The sequence below is a fragment of the Taudactylus pleione genome, unplaced genomic scaffold (assembly GCF_031769625.1).
Source record: "Taudactylus pleione unplaced genomic scaffold, aTauple2 ptg000851l, whole genome shotgun sequence".
Lineage (NCBI taxonomy): Eukaryota > Metazoa > Chordata > Amphibia > Anura > Myobatrachidae > Taudactylus > Taudactylus pleione.
The window spans coordinates 481,910-494,493 of record NW_028285253.1 but is presented as its reverse complement, the minus strand read 5'-3'; the positions used below and the strand labels follow the sequence as shown (position 1 = coordinate 494,493).

The 12,584-nt window shown below is 43.5% G+C and overlaps 1 protein-coding gene across 4 annotated transcripts in view; it reads left to right on the top strand.

Moving 5' to 3' along the window:
* The window catches only part of TNRC6C (trinucleotide repeat containing adaptor 6C), a 199,530-nt gene that overhangs the window by 42,986 nt on the left and 143,960 nt on the right, over positions 1-12,584 (top strand). The gene's annotated exons all lie outside the window — the stretch shown is intronic.

Here is a 12,584-nt window from a genome sequence, read left to right as displayed (position 1 = left end):
ATTTTGCAGCAGAAATTGAGTGAGTTTGTATTATTCCTGAATTTCTGACGAATGGGGCCAGTGGAGGGTCTGGCAGAGAGGGATAGCAGAGGTAGAGCAACCAGACAGAAAGGTTAGGCATGTAGCAGAGTTAAGGATGGATTAAAGAGGAGCTAGGTGGGAGATGGCAAGGCCAGAGATTAGCAGATTACAGTAGTCAAGGCGAGAGATCATGAGAGTATGAATCAAAGTTAGTAGATTTCATTGTGAGAGGGTCGGATTTTGGAAAGTTACAGAAATGGTATTGGATTTGGAGAAGAAAGGAAAGGGCAGAGACAAGGATGACACACATACAACGGGTTTGGGGAACAAGGAGATGGATGAGAGAGATCAGGGGAAAAGTGGTGTGGAGAAATTTGTGTTTTTATTGATTATCTACTACTTGAGTTCCGTCTCTCCTCATTAGTATATGATACATTAAACAAAAGCCTCATATTGGATAATATCCTCCAGCAGCCCTATTAAATTACAGTAATATCCCCACATTATATATACTCCTCAAAACCTTCTGGTATTTGCCTGCGTGCCCTTGGAATTATTAATACAAGTAATCCTTGAGATGCATTATCCAGGCAAAACACCACATGGTAGTTTTACTTCAATATTTCAGAGCAAACAAGTCCTGTCCTCCAGAAGACTTATATAAACAGAGAAAACCGACAGCTTACTTTATATCCCCACCAAAGACAACACAATGAGTGAGGCAGCAGGGCCGGGTGCATGAGACCGGGGGGGTGTAGCGCGCACTGATGACGTGTAAGTTTCTGTCCCTGGCGGTTGTCATGGAAACCTAAGACGCTACCCTGGCTACTGACTGCCATGGAAACCATGTGAATAGAAAGAGAAACCATACTTACATGAAATATATATAAACCTTACAACAAGACATCATATTGGCCTCTAAGCATATATCACCATCTAAATGTTCAATGAAGTCAAAAGCAGGAAAGACAATGCGTAATAAATAGAAATAAATAACGAGAAGCAGAATGTTTGCGTAAAATTAAGGAGTTCCACGATATATGCTCGTTTAACCTGCGAGGTGCCACAGTATTTAATATAAAAATCCATGAGGCTTCCAGATAGGTGAGTGCCTTCATACGATCCCCACCTCTGATATGAACAGGTACATGGTCGATGATTGTGTACTTTAGGGAAGTTAACTGATATTGTTTGTCCCTAAAGTGTACCGCCACCGACTGGTCCATAGATTTCCCATTCAGCGCTTTTATTGCCGAACTATGTAAGGCCATGTATTATTTGAATTTACGCGATGTCATTCCCATATAATAGAGGCCGCAGGGACAAGTAATGACATATACAACTAATGTTGAATTGCATGAAAGTACATGTCTGATATTAAACACTTTCCCAGTTTGTGGGTGCTGAAATGTGCATCTCGTCTGTAAATAACTACAGGTGACACATGATGGGCATCTATAGCATCCTGGTTTCTTACCGCTCACTTCAGAGGTGTCATTCAGTCTGTAGGTTGTAATGTCCGTCCGCACTTGGTAATCCCTAAGGATTACCTAGTGCGGATGGACATTACAAACTACAGAATGAATGACACCTCTGAAGTAAGCGGTAAGAAACCAGGATGCTACAGATGCTTACAAATAATGACTCAACATCGTTTTCACAGTCAGGTGGCTTCTTTTACTTCTACCAAATGTTCTCACATCACATTTAGATACATCAGATGGCTTCCTGACACTAACTATACACACCAGCCCCTACTCTATCGTCCAGCTGCTAATAAGTGTCTGAAGCCCGGCCCACTGGATCCCACAAGCCTTTATACTTTCACACACCAATCAATCACACCTAGGTAGTGCAGCTGTGTGTGAAACCTTTCCTGTAGTAATCAGCAGGATTCTTAACCCTATCTGCCCCTTTTCCTGGGGAATGAGATTTGTACTGGACATCAGAACGTGGCAAAGTACCGTCTTTGCCACATACCCTACCCCTTAGCTTTGCCATCCTTGGTGAAGAGGACTCTTTACCTGGAAAATATTTTGCTTTCCCACTGTCTTAGCTTCGCCAACTTTGGCTAATCTGCTGCCCTGGGAAGTGCAGACTTCCGTGACAGGACATCGGCATTATTATGGAGAACTCCAGCTCTATGTTCCACTGTAAAGTTGAAAGGTTGCAACTCCAGGAACCAACGTGTGACCCTAGCATTTACCTCCCTATTCATATGCATCCACTGTAGCAGGGAGTGGTAGGTGACCAGAGTGAACTCCCTAACAAGCAGGTACAGTAGTACCGGAGGGCCTCCAGTGCCAATTTATTTGCCAGGCATTCCTGCTCCACTGTAGCATACTTTTTCTATTTTAGGAGGAGTTTACGGCTGAGGAAAGGAATCGGTCTTTCCTTGTCCTTCACTCTCTGTGACAACACTGCCTCCAGAGCTGTTCCGGAGGCATCTGTTTGCAAATCAAACCTTTCCCTGAAATTAGGTGCCTGCAGCACCAGTGCCGTATATAAAGTTTCTTTCAAATCCCTTCATGCGGCCTCCGAGAATTCGGAGCACTCTATCCTGTCTGTGTTTTTTTTTTTTCAGGAAGTCTCTCAATGGAGCTTCCCAAATAGCAAAGTTATGAATAAACCACCGGTAGTAACCCCCATAAACCCAGAAAAGTCTGTATCTGAGACTTTATTTCTGGCTTAGGCCATTTCCTCACAGTTTTTACCTTATCCACCTAGGGTTTTAAGTTTCCCCTGCCAACCACATATCCGACCTAGGTACTTGGCCTCTGACATAGCTATTGCACATTTGGCAGGGTTTGTCTCAAAGACTTCAGAACAGCCTCCACCTTGGGCAGATGGGATTCACAGTTTTGGCTATGAATGACTATGCCATCAAGGTAAGAGTTGGCATATTCTCTGTGAGGCTTTACCAGTCTGTTTATTACCCGCTGGAATGTGGCTGGTGCTCCATGCAGACCAAACGGCAACATGTACTTGTACTGGAATAGCCCTTCCGGTGTTGAAAAGGCTGTTTTGGCTTGGCTAAGGCAGTGAGTTGTGTCTGCCAAAACCCTTTTGTTAAATCCAGGGTAGTCAAATACTGACTACTGGCCAGATTTTCCACCAGCTCATCCACACATGGCAATGGATAAGCATCGAACTTGGATACCTTATTTAATTTTCTAATGTTGTTGCAGAAGTGAATCGCTCCCGAGGGTTTCAACACGAGAACTATGGGATTACTCCACTCTCTATTGGATTCTTCCACTACACCATGTGGTAACATGTCCTCTACATCTCTCTTCACCGCGGCCCTTCTTGGCTCCGGTATTCTATATGGCCGTTGCTTAACTATAACTCCTGGTGGAGTGAAAATGTCATGCTCAGTTATTTTGGTATATCCTGGAATAGTTGAAAAAACATCTGTATTCCGAGCTACCATTTCCAACGCTTGTTGTGTTTGAGCCGGTGCCAGGAAAGACTCTGGACCTCATTCAGAGTCGGTCGAAGCGGCCGCACGGTCGTACGGGAAAAGGGGCCGGATATGCAAATGATTCTCTCGCAAGTTGCGTCCCTAAGTTTAGATCGGTAGCTGGCCGACCAAGGGGAGGAAGCGGCCGGAATTCAAAAAAATACGCTCCCTTCTCGTACGCATCGCACGTAATCTCCGGGCATATAAGGATTAATCGAGACCATCGGGAACCATCGAAACTGGTTTTAGAGCTTAAGGCTGACCATACCCTCTCTTAAGCTCTACGATCATGTCAGTGTAAAAACCTCCCATGTCACATGTGCCATGACGCTACTTTGTTAATTATGCACTCCCATAAACCGTATGCACTCCCATAAAACTCCGTTCGCATAATTAGGCACGCCTGCGTTCGGATCTCCACTCCCCCGTTTTCAAGCACCTTCCCCTGTTACCACCCACAAACGCCTCATTCTGTCACTCAAACTACCGACCTGGCTGTGTTCAAGAAGCGAGAAATTTCTGATTGTAGCGGCTAGTTTGCGCACGCGCATTGCGAACTTTACGCATGCGCAGTATAGCGAACATCAGTGGCGTACGACCGTGCGGCCGCTTCGACCGACTCTGAATGAGGTCCTCTATGTGAACAAAGCAGTCCTCCAATTTCACCACTCCAAGTGTTCACATTGGAGTTTCCTCCACCCACGGCTTTAACAGGTTGACGTGATATACTTGCTCTATTCGCCGTCTACCCAGCTGCCGTACTTGATATTTCACAGATCCTACATCCTCTATCACTTCATAAGGGCCTTGCCAATGTGCATGCAATTTACTCTCTTGGGTGGGCACAAGCGCCTTGTCACCTGGATTAAAAGTGCGTATGGTGGCTCTGGTATCATAACCCTTCTTTTGCCCTTCCTGTGCTTCCTTTAGGTGTTGCTTAACCAATGGACCGATCCGTTGTAGTTGGTCATACAATTGGGCCACAAACTGTACCTAATTTGGTTCCATGGGTCCCCGTTGTTCCCACCCTTCTTTAAGAATATCTAAAATTCTTCTGGATTGTCTTCCACACAGAAGTTCAAAGGGACTGAACCCTGTTGATACCTTAGACACCTCCCATACTGCTAACATGAGTTAAGGTTAACCGGATATCCCAGTCTTTTTTCTCTTGAGCCATGGCTCGCCTAACTATGTCCTATTGAACCTCTCAACCAATCCATCGGTTTGCAGGTGATAGACCGAGGTCTGTAGCCTCTGTACCCCTAGCAATTTACACAACTCCTTCATTAAATCCGACATGAAGGGAGTGCTCTGATCCGTTAGGATATCTGTTAGGATTCCCAAGTTTCCAAGTGATCAATAGTAGTAGCTCTTTTGCTATTGTACTTTGCTTAATATTCCGAAGTTGTATTGCCTCAGGATATCATGTCTCATAATTAAGTACTGCCAGAACATATTGATGTCCTCAGGTGGACTTCTCTAAGGGGCTCACTAGGTACATGGAAATCCACTCAAATTGTACTAGGATTATAGGATGAGGTTCCAGGGAAGCTCGGTAATGTGGTAATCTGCAGTCCGCTGACAGAATACACAGGCATGGCAGTACCTCTTGACCGCCATGCGGACTCCATGCCAGTAAAACCTCTGGAGCACTGTATTTAGAGTTTTCTCCCCTAAATGCTTCTCCCCCATAAGGTGAGTATGGGCCGCTGCTAATACGAAAAGGGACGTGTACTTGTGGCACCAAGAGCTGATCAACTATTTTTTCCTAAACCACCGCCACCCTATATAGCAGGTCCCTTTGTACTGTAAAGTAAGGTTCACCCTCGGCCGGCCTCTCAGCCTTCCACACTCAATTCACTTTCACAATTTCTGTATGCATTCTCCAATGTACAATATTTTATTTGGTCTTGAGCAAAGTCTTGGAGTGACACAGTCCTGGACACAGCTGGCAAAGTTTCCGTCTCCTCCCTTCCTTCTCTGATCAGAGCTCCTTCCTAACCTTCACTGGAACGCAACTCTAGGCCAGTAGCAGCCATGTACCTAGGCCAAATATTGCTGCTTCCTGATTTTTCCATTTGGTTCCGAAGGGAACAGGATCATGTAGTGTTGGGCGTCCAGCCAGTGATTCAGTTGCCGGCATGTCCGGACCAATCCAGTCGAATATAATTTCCCGTAACATGGGAAAGTCTCACCCCAGATAAAGGGTGTATGACAAACTTGGTGCTATTGCCGCTACATGTGCGTACACACTAGACGACTTGCAAACGATGCCTTGGTCGTCCACATTTCCTTTGAACTCCCGGACAAATGAACTAGTGCAATCTACTAAACGATATATCTTGTGGTGTTCGGTTATTTCATCGTTACATATATAATGTTAACATATCATCTGGTCATCCAGTAGTGTGTCCACACTGCACGATTTGAACAAAATTGTTAACAAGATTGTCAGATTGAGCTGCATGTAGGGGCGACCTGAAGATGCGAGGGACAAAACTGCGGGAGTGCGCATTGTGCATACACATTTGATGATTTGAATGATTTGTTGCTCCGCAGTGTTGGAATCGGGCAAATCGTTCAAAAAATCATGTGTGTACACACCTTACCACTTGCAGAGTTTGTCACCTCACGGTAACAGAAAGACGGACATGGTCATAATCTCAGTGTGGACACACAGGACTTTTACTTGGCGGTAGCCAGTCTGACAGGCTTTTATACCTCTGCCAGATGCTACTGAGTCACATTCCCACTGAATCGCTTAGACACCTACAAAAGACTTAGACTTTATCTGGGCAGGGGGAAGACCTGAGAGACCTAATGAGGGTGCTCTAGTACAACCATTTGAATGGCGGATTAGGAGTCCCTAATATAGTCAAATGTTATTAGCCCACACATTTGGCCCAGTGTGTCCTATGGTGAATCTGTATACAATCCCGGCAGTCGGGATGCCTGCTGTCAATATACCGACAGCTGCATCCCGATGCTCAGGATCCCAACACGGGTACGGTAAGTATGGTAACCCTCCCCCTAACCCTCTGTTTCTGCATCCTAACACTAACCCTCCCCCAACACCCTAGCCATCCCCGTTAGTGCCTAAACCTAACCCTCCCACCTTGGTGCCTAACCCTCCCTCCACACGACTAAGACCTAACCAGCCTCACTATACTTATGACTTACATCCCGGCTGTCAGTATTCCTTCATCAGCATCTCCACTACTGTCGGTCTTCTGGCCGGGTAGTGGCATTCCAGCACCGGGATTTCATCAGCCGGGATGCCGGCTGTAGGTATAATAACTGCTTCCCCCCCTATGGTATGCCTCCCTCACCCATTTGTTGTTTCTGGACCTTTATAGAGACTGACCCTTTCTCACTTTACTCCCCCTACAGCTTGTTATGACTTCCACCTTCCGATCTCCTATAGCCAAAATCTTCCCTACGATTTGGATTTCTCTCTCTATATGGGATCATTGCACTCAATACTACAAACTTATTTTTGCTCATCCCCTTTTCACACCCATATGACACAGCTCTGCCCCCAGCCTAGACCATTAAATATTTCACCTCTGGACAGGGTTGTTTGGTCTTAACCAAATGTTTTTGTTTTATTTTTCATAAGCTGTCACTACAGGCATAGCGCTGTCACTTCTTAAAAAAGAAAAATCCTATTATAAGGGAATCCGCCGATAGTATTCCACATTCTTGTTGATTGTGGTCTTCATTTGAGTGAGTTGAACCAATACAGTAAATTCACACACACACTACAGAGAAATAGGGAGGGTGAACTAGATCAGAGAGGTACTAAATCTGCCTAGCAACGGCTTAGACTCCACAAACTCTTCCCCTAATAATCCTATAGGACAGGAGAAAACCACAACTAACATTTTCAAGCTTAAAAGGTAAACAACTCCAACACAATAAAGAGGCAATACACAGAGAAAACACCTCATGGTTTAATCTCATTCATGTTCATTTCAGTTCAAAATATTCAGTTCTACTGAGATGAGTGGAAGGACTTAGGGGTATATACAATTTTGGATTACCGCAGATATGCACACTCTCGATACCCGTGGTATCCAATTAAAAAAAGTGGTTGCGGGGTTTTCAGAGCTGAAAACCCCATGACATGTAAAGAAAAAAAATACTTATGTCACTGCTGCCGACACTTGAGACTTCTGGAAGGAGTCAGGCCTACTGGGCACTATAAACTGAGGTGGAATGACCTTTTCATGGAATCTCAGTAACACGGAATAAAAGTAAATAGAATTTATTCACAGGCAAAATATATAGCAACGTTTCACATAAACTCTCAACACAGAAGTTCAGATATGCAGTAATCAATATAGGAGTAAACCCCTATATGTAAATAAAGTCTCTGATACTCATGTGGTAGGGAACCCCGAGTCCAATATGAGGCTAAGACCTCAGGATTTTATAATGGAGCTTACTAGTGTTGAGCCCTGTAGTGTGATGAAGATCCGGGACAGGGTTGAGCCCTGATATGCGGTGAAGGTTCGGAGCAGGGTTGAGCCCTGCAGCGTGACGAGGATCCGGAGCGGGGTTGAGCCCCGCGATGTAGTGAGGGTCCGGAGCAGGGTTGAGCCCTGCGATGCATTAAGGGTCCGGCGACGATAACTGTAACGGTGCAGTTGACAACTGTAGTAAAGGTGAGTTCAATGTCCATGGAGGTAGAAGACAATATGCAGAGTAAATAATCCAGCAGGGGATGCAACCACAGCAATGGAGCAGGATTACAATACTTAGGCAATGGCAATGCTGAGCTCTGTAGTGCGGCTGGTAACCAGTATCAGAAGTTTAACCGGAACACGGGCAGAGATATAGCAAAGTCCACATCAAACCACAGGCACAGCAGGGATCTGATAGGAGTCCAAGAAAGACCTGAAAGTAACATTGCACAGACACTGAGACACCGTTAATAACAGGCAGATGATCATTTTAACCCTATCCCCTGTATGTGGAGAACACCGGCAACCAGGATAGCTCCTCCAACGACCACAAAGGAACTTTGGCAAATGTAGTTTGTTTACGTACTGAAATAGTTAGTCCTGACAGTACCCCCCACCTTTTTGGGTGGGCTCCGAACACCCACCAGGTTTTAAAGGGAATTTAGCATAAAAATTCCATATCAATTTAGGAGCATGGACATCAGAGTCTTTAATCCAAGATCTCTCCTCTGGGCCATAACCCTTCCAGTCTACGACATATTGCAATTGATTTTGATGTTTAGGTGAATCCAGAATCTTATCGATCTCAAACTCCACACCTTGAGAATTTGTTGTGGGAGGTACTTTAGGCAAGCTGTCGTGAAATCGATTAAGAATCAATGGTCTAAGCAAGCAGACATGAAAGGAGTTAGGTACATGCATGTTTGGAGGGAACTGTAACTTACATGCCACTGGGTTGATAATTTTTACAATACAAAAAGGCCCAACGTACCGGGGAGCAAGCTTCATAGTAGGTACTTTAAGTCGAAGATTTGTAGTAGACAACCAGACACGATCCCCAAAAGAATATTTAGGAACAGCCGAACGTTTTCTATAAGCAAAAATTTTATAATTATGAGAGGCTGTCCTAAGACACTTATGTACCTGTCTCCAAATTCCAGAAAAATGATGGAGAGTAGCTTTAGCTGCTGGAACGTCCACTGTAGGAATTGATTGAAGCTCAGGAACTCGGGGATGCCAACAAGAATTGGCGAAAAAAGGACTTACACCTGTAGCAGATGAATAATGAAATTTATGGGCAAACTCAGCCCAAGGCAAAAAATACATCCAATCATCTTGAGAAGAGGAAATATACATTCTCAAGAAGGTCTCCAATTCTTGGTTCACTCTTTCGGTTTGTCCAGTTGACTCAGGATGATATGCAGAAGAAAACTGTAATTTAATTTGCAATGATGAACATAAGGCTAACCAAAAACGAGCAACAAACTGGACACCCCAATCAGACACTATATCAGAAAGAAGTCCATGAAGACTGAATATCTCTTTAATAAATATTTGTCCTAATTTGGGGGCTGATGGATTTCGAGCCAAAGGACAAAAATGGGCATCTTGGTAAAATGATCCACCACTACCCAAATAACCGTACACCCCCTAGACTCAGGAAGATCTGTGATAAAATCCATGGAAAGATGGGTCCATGGTTGGGTAGGAATGGGTAGTGGATAGAGAAGACCCACAGGAGACTGCCGGGAGGATTTATATTGTAAACCCTTAGAACAAGAACGTATAAACTCTTGGACATCTTTTTTTATGGAAGGCCACCAATAAGAACGTTGCAAAAATGAGTACATTTTAAGAACCCCTGGGTGTCCAGAGAAACGAGAATTATGAGCCCAAGAAAGAAGTTTACCTTGTAACTCAGGTGCCACAAATTTCTTCCCAGGAGGAGGATCCAGAGAGATGGAGGTTGAAGAAAAGGCCAGAGGGTTTATTATAGGGTACCTTTGATCCTCATTTTGTTCTTTCTCTTCCAACATTGAGCGAGAAAGTGCATCTGCCTTTTTATTCAATGAACCTGGACGATATCTGAGGACAAAATCAAACCGAGAAAAGAAGAGTGCCCAACGAGCCCGTCGTGGGTTAAAACAATGGGCAGTCTTCAAATACAGCAAATTCTTATGATCTGTAAAAATAGTAACGGAGTACTTTGCGCCTTCTAATAAATATCTCCATTCCTCCAACGCTGACTTAATAGCTAACAATTCTTGGTCCCCAATGGAGTAATTACTCTCAGCACTGGAAAACTTTCGTGAAAAGAATCCACAAGATACTGTTGTCCCATCTGCAGCCACTTGTGACAAAATAGCCCCAACTCCATAAGTGGAGGCATCCACTTCCAACATAAATGGTTTCTCAACATCAAGTTGAACTAGAATAGGTGCCGCAGAAAATGCATCTTTAAGAGTCTGGAAGGCATCCAATGCCTCTGGGAACCACACTTTGGGATTAGCACCTTTTTTGTCATAGCAGTGATTGGAGCCACAATCGTTGAAAACGCTTTGATAAACTTTCTGTAATAATTGGCAAAGCCTAAAAATCTCTGTATAGACCTTAATGAAGTGGGCAAAACCCAATCTTGAATAGCCTATAACCTCTCAGGATCCATCTGAAGTTCGGAACCAGAGATAATATACCCCAAAAAGGGTATAACCGGAACTTCAGAAACGCACTTGGAGATCTTACCATAAAGCTTATTAGCTCGTAGGCGGCTTAATACCTCTTTGACATGGGTACGATAATCAGAAAGATTCTTGGAAAAAAAACAAAATATCATCAAGATAAACAATAACAAACTAATAAAGTATATCTCAGAAAATTTTATTCACAAACTACTGGAACACCGCTGGAGCATTACATAAACCAAAAGGCATGACGAGGTTCTCATAATGGCCATCTCGCGTATTAAATGCAGTTTTCCACTCATCTCCTTCTTTAACTCTTATCAAGTTGGAAGCTCCTCTTAAATCAAGTTTAGTAAACAGTCGAGACCCCTTAACTCTGTCAAACAATTCTGTAATGAGAGGCAAAGGATATTTGTTTTTTACCTTGATCTCATTTAGACCTCTAAAGTCGATACATGGACGAAGACCACCATCTTTTTTTTTTCTTTACAAAAAAGAAGCCTGCTTGCTCCAGCCTGATAAACCCCTTTCGTAATTTATCTTGCACATATTCTGACATGGCTTGAGTCTCAGGAACAGAGAGAGGGTATACTCGACCTTTGGGTGGCATTTTGCCAGGAATAAGTTCAATAGGACAATCCCAGGGACTATGCAGTGGAAGTTCGTCTGCCGCCTGCTCAGAAAAGACATCAGCAAATTCATGATAAGGCTGTGGGAGAGAAGGTGGAACATCTACTTTCACTTCAGCCATTTGTACCACATGAATCAAACAATTTAATTTGCATTTAGGACTCCAAGAAAGAATTTGAGAACAAGTCCGATCAATATGAGGGGTATGAAGAGTTAACCATGGTAAACCAAGAACTATATCATACATAGAAATAGGTAATACCAGAAACTCTAAACTTTCTTCATGCAAAGCTCCTACCCTCAACTTCATAGACTTTGTTTGATGCATAACATATCCATTAGAGATTCTAGTCCCATTTACTGCAGAAAGGGAAAGAGAACGGGTTAATGTGACAACAGGAATTTTCAATTTTTTGATCAATGACAGCAAAATAAAATTGCCAGCTGCTCCAGAATCTAGCAATGCAGAAAACTCTTGACACAGAGACCCAAAATCAGGAATACCCACAGAGATTAAACAGTCTTTTTTGGGGGGAACTTTTGAAAGCACCCCTAGGTTGACTTTCCCTCCATCAACTAGGGACGACCGTTTTCCCGGCCTTATTGGACATTTAGCCAAGAAATGTTCTGAGGATGCACAAATTAGAACCCCTCCTACGTTACTTCTCCACTACAGACAACTTAGCTTTATTAATTTGCATAGGCTCATCAGATGTACCATGAAGGGAGCGAGACTGGGGAAGAGAACTTTTAGAACACTCAGTGCGATTCCTCTGAACCCCTTGTTCTCGCGTACGCAATTCAATTTTAATAGTCAATGAAATTAACTCATCCAAATTCTCAGGAAGATCCCGAGTCACTAACTCATCTTTACGTTTCTCAGAGACCATTCCAATATGCTGCTCTTAATGCCTCATTGTTCCACTTAAGTTCTGCCGCTATAGTTTGAAAACGAACCACATACTGACCAACTGGAGCTGTTCCTTGTTTTACTCATAAAATGTACACAGACGCGGCCACTGATCTTCCAGGTTCGTCAAATATTCATTTTAAAAGTGGAAACAAAAGCTTGGTAATTAGACATTAAGGCATCATTTCTCTCCCATAAAGGAGAGACCCACTCGAGAGCAGCACCAGACAATAATGACACGATATAAGCCACTTTAACACGAGAGGTGGTAAAACTTTGGGGTAATAATTCAAAATGAATCTCACATTGGTAGAGAAATCCTCTACAGGTTTTTGGATTACCATCATAAGAGGTAGGAGTCGGTAAACGGAAATGAGAAACCCCTGATGTACTTGCAACAGGAATCTTATGTT